The following is a 5,034-nucleotide window of genomic DNA, read 5'->3' as shown; positions in this document are numbered from 1 at the left end:
TGAAAAAAAAATATTTTTATGTATTTTCACAAAATAGCTTTTAAATAAACTTGCTTACATACTGGTTGGATATAAACATCTTAATGTGTGAGTATACAGAAAGAAAAAATACTAAACAGCTTCTAGTTCCATATTTTTAAAGCCAAATACATTGCATATGGGGGTGAGATGTTGAAATCATGTAATTAATTCCTATTCTGAACTTTCCTGTATATTTTATTCTTTAACATTTGGTGTTGATATGAAATATATGTCAATGCTTGACATTTGGAATCAATCCTTCTATGTTTTTCTTGTTAAGAGTTGGTGCAGCAACTTTGCTTTATTACTTTTGTCTCTTCGTTTGCTTCAGTGCTTTTGCTGTTTGTATTTTTTCTGATGAGGACCAGGGTTGATGTTCTACTTTCAAGAGGAGATTAATATGTTTACATGCCATGAATAAACAAACAAAAAAAAAAAACAAAAAAAAAATATAGTATGGTATGGTATTATTCCATCACATTTTAAAGTGACATCAAAAAGAAGCATCCACATCCACATGGTTTACGTGATGGTTAAAATGCCAAATAAGTAAGAGTGCCAAATTCTAGTGCCAGTAGATAAATATAGTCTTACTATACTCAATCACTGTCATCTCAGTGAATGTAAATGATTCTGATACATTCTGTAACTTTTGTAACTAGATGTACAGTTGGTGGCAATGACTAATACAATAGCCTTTCTGCTTTGTTTTCAAGTCTCCATGTATTTTGCATTAATCGGACAATGAAGTAGCACAAGTTGCATGTTGTTGCCGCAAATACTACATAAGTTAATTTCATTACTGCCAAACATGCGTTTTCATTTCAATGTTGAAGTTGTGAGGTTAAATGTTTGAAATTGGAAATACAATGTAATACATATATACAATATATACATATAAACATATATTTTATATATATAAGTTAAAATATGAAAAATTGTATCCCTTATCAGAAGTACTTAATTTCCTTTTTAATGCTACATTTAATTGTTCTAAAAATACAATCTTACTTTTTAGTTGTCCAGACTCACCATAAGTTAGACACACAGCTTATACAGATGAGCACATTTATAAGAAATTTATTTTGTTTTCCCACTTTTAAATAGACCTACAAAGACCCCCCCCCCCCCCCTCCTGCACACAAGGAGATAAACTATTATTATCACCAATGTTTTTGTAATCAAGTATGGAACCATACAGTATACCATAGTTGCTAATCAGTTTCATTGCATATTCAGGCTATTTCACAAACATTTTGTATATGGAATGTGTGCTAACTTGTTTATTTTTTGGGAATCTTTCTAAATAAAAAGTGGCTGATCTATTGTTATCTTTTACTGTGTCATTTATTTAGAATTACTTCCTATGTATTAATCCTGAGTAAAGCATCTTAGTGGTAAGTAATCTATTGAAATATTCGTCTAGAGCAACAGAAGTTTCTATAACCGTATGACTGATTAGTTTGTTTACATACAATTTGACATTCAGTTATACTTCATAAGATATGCTTTAACACATTTCTTCAGTAAATTATTAGATTTATTTACATTTCTATTATTCATAGATGAGGTGCACCACATGCATGTAATTAACAAAGCCTGAGATTATCCATTTGGTAGCACAGTGGCTTTGTGGTTAGCAATGTTGTGGTGGTTGAAAGACATTAGCTTTGAAATGGGAGGGAAATGGTGAGCACTGGGCTTTGAGCGCCGAATCAGTGAGTCTGCACTGATTCGCTGGGTGTGTCAGAAGTGTTACCAGATCAGCTATGAACTTGATGCACCCCCATTTTATTAAAATGGGAATGCACACAATGGATGAGCTGCATGGGTGCAAGCCTTGCGCTCTATGTGCCAGAGTTTTCATTTAAAAACAGGTTTTGTTCGGGCTGAACACAGCCGAGGTTGAGTTGAAGGCCCTGCACAGGATGCAGTAAATGGTTTAGTTCTTATATAGCTCTTTTCTACTCTGTCTGAGCACTCAAAGCACTTATACAACATGTTTACATTTACTCCATTCCCACAAGCATTTCCATGATTAACTAAGCTAAGTGCTTTTTATTATCTAACATTCACACTCCAACACTTGTGTCAGAGAGCAACTTGGGGTTCAGCATCTTGCCCAAGGATATTTTGGCATGCAGCCTGGAATCAAACCGCCAACCTTCTGATCAGTAGATGACCTGCTCTACCTCCTGAGCTACAGCCACCCCAATCCCAGTTGATCCCATGTCCACAGGTGTCACTTGTTTCCCCTTATATAACATTTCTGGGTTATGATTTAAGTTCACATGTGCTTTTGTTAATTTTTTTTCCTGATTAGGGAGCTACATATGTTACTAAATTTAATTTACTAAAGCTGAGGCACATCACAGCAACTGCATTAGTGATAATGCATTTTGTAAGTACAACTTTTATATTTGAAATGTATTGGTAAAATCTGTCATTGTGGTGTGTTACGATCCATGAAGTATAATACATCAAACCGTTATGAGTTTAAATTGCTAAGTGCTGACGGGCCTTTAGGTCGCCCTGCTTCTGCTGAGTGTTAATGAATTTCACACGTCTATCTTAAGATGGCTGACTTCCTTCTGCCCCCTAAGATAATCCTTCTTTTCTTACATTGAAGCCATGTGTTCCTCTCTGGTTCATTGTTTTTATTTTCCATCATGCCTTAGAGTTAATTACATCATGTTAAAATCCCGTTGGGCTGCATGTCGAGCCTGCAGAATGACACCCAGGGAACTCAGCTGTTGCAGGTTAATAGTTAATGAATGTAAGCTCTACTGTTAAAGTGAAACACTTTCATCAATAACAAGAAAGATTGTTGCTTTTGTTTGTGATTTGTAAGAGATTTATTTTATTTATGTATGGCCAGAGCATACTCATCTCACCCACTCCATGCACTTACTCAGATGAGAGAAACTTGGCAATAGAAATCAATGTGATACATTTTCTGGGAATCCAAGACAGGCTAATGTGATTTATTTTTGCCACTCTATAGCGTCACTAATTTATTAACATTTTTTATATAAATTGCCCTAAATTATACAACGCGCAAGGTGTTTGATTACCATTTTATTCTACAAAACAAATGACTAACAACTTTAAATGTGTCCCGGCTTCTGCCAATCTGTGGAGCATTTTATATTTCATCTTTTCCACCTTTTGTCAAACACAGGCCTGCTTCATGTGTCACATATGCTGTCACATGATTGTAAAGCTTCTTTTCCTATTGAAGATGAATGGATGTTCACTGTCATTCTTCTGAAAGTATAGTGAGTTATTTTGAGTGCTAATGCATTTATAGGAGTGTTTGTGGGATTCTTCATTGCTTTAGGTAAAAATTGCACTGCTCCATGCACCTCTCCATCGCCACTCTACTCACATATGCTGATCTAAACACTTGGGCATAGCAGAGAGGTTGCTCACCATCTGCTACTGAGTTGGATCAGATGGCTTTGCTACTGGACACATCTGGTCAGCTCAAACATTTTGTGAGGGTTTTGCCTGGTGGATGACTCAGTGGAATGAATTTAGAGTTCTACTCCAAAAGCTATTTTAATTTTTTTGTTGACATGGCGACAACTTAAAGGAAACCTGGACCTCTCCAGTGAAGGGGAACTGATGGCTCTGTTATTGCTGTCGTCAGGAAACATTTTGCCAGCATAATTTTTGGTTACCTTGACCCCTTAAGGAGAGGGTTTCTGCAAATCAATACAAAGTTATTTTGAACGATCAGATTTATGATGAAAATTTTTTATCCTGATGGGAGTGGTCTCCTCCAGAATAACAATGCCTCCATTCCTAGGACACAACAGGTCACTGAAAGATATGATATGAAATCTTTTTAACAGGACTTGGGTCTAAAACCTTGTGAAAGGAATATCTTCCAAAACATGAGAATACTGAACCTACACATCGAACTTGTATTGTCTATACTTTTTAGACCATTCATATCTAAGGTTATGGTATGGGAAGGTATTTATCCTAACAGAATTTAATGAGCTCAAGAGCAAATTATCAGCACAGATGTCATCACATCATGTGAAATCTGATAATTTAATGTAATATGTTGCTGGATTTCAGATGATCATACATTAATATGCAGGAAGTTGATATAACTTATGAGATTTATTTGGAAAAGAAAAAAAAGTGTGCTAACCATGATTTGAAAATTATCAAATTATGTCCCTGAATGAGATAAGTAGGTAAAATTTAATTTAAAAGTCAGAAGAGGGTTAAAGTTACTGTAGATCATCCACATTTCTTTAATGGTGCAAGGATTTAGTTACACAGTTTTATATACATTTTAATCTTTTATATTTGCAGCAAATAATGCAGACGTTCCCTCTTTCTCAGCACAATCTTGTTGTTTGACTCTCAACCAAAATGCAGAGATTTGCATAACCTTAATTAGTCTTCCTTAGAGCTTCCTTTTTATAGTTTTACTTTAAGAGCTTGAGATTCTTAAAGGTTATGACTGCCCTATGGCAACATTCCCAACATTTTGCTCCTTTGTGAGCAGAGCTGCATCCTGAGGTTTCTTACCATGTATTGCTTTTGAAGTTTTTTTAAGCTTTGTATACAAGTTAGAATAAACTTGTGGTCCGTGTTGGTGTTAGACTGGGAATCGACATCTTATCACTATATTTTCTTTTCCTTCTATGCAGAAATGACTTACTGAAGTGACGCTCTGCAGAAGCATTGTTAGTGTCACCAAGCAGCTGCACCACCTTTGTGTGATCAAGCTTGTTTATGGGTCATTAGTTCAGCCAATCACATCACAGAGGGATGGTTGACCAAAATGAATCTTCATCCATGTGCGCTCTCAGCATGTGATGTGCCAGATTTGTCTCATTTCCTTCCTTTATATTGCTAGTTATCAATGGTTGTTATGAAGGTTTCTCTTTGGACTGAAGCTAATGATGACAGAAGGTACACAGGGAATGGCCCGAATCTGCCACCTCATATAGGAGACATCAATAGCACAGACAGGACAATGTTTCATCT

The 5,034-nt window shown here is 35.7% G+C and overlaps 1 protein-coding gene across 2 annotated transcripts in view; it reads left to right on the top strand.

Annotated features, from left to right (window-relative positions):
• gria2b (glutamate receptor, ionotropic, AMPA 2b) overlaps window positions 1-1,320 on the top strand; it is a 53,020-nt gene extending 51,700 nt beyond the window's left edge. For both annotated transcript variants that reach the window (XM_030738800.1, XM_030738799.1), the window contains exon 16: window positions 1-1,320. This exon is cut by the window's left edge and continues 752 nt beyond it. The gene's annotated coding sequence lies outside the window, so the exon portion shown is untranslated.
• Window positions 1,321-5,034: the final 3,714 nt, after the last annotated feature.

The sequence above is a fragment of the Archocentrus centrarchus genome, chromosome 10 (genome assembly GCF_007364275.1).
Source record: "Archocentrus centrarchus isolate MPI-CPG fArcCen1 chromosome 10, fArcCen1, whole genome shotgun sequence".
NCBI lineage: Eukaryota > Metazoa > Chordata > Actinopteri > Cichliformes > Cichlidae > Archocentrus > Archocentrus centrarchus.
This window is presented reverse-complemented; position numbering and strand designations above follow the sequence as displayed.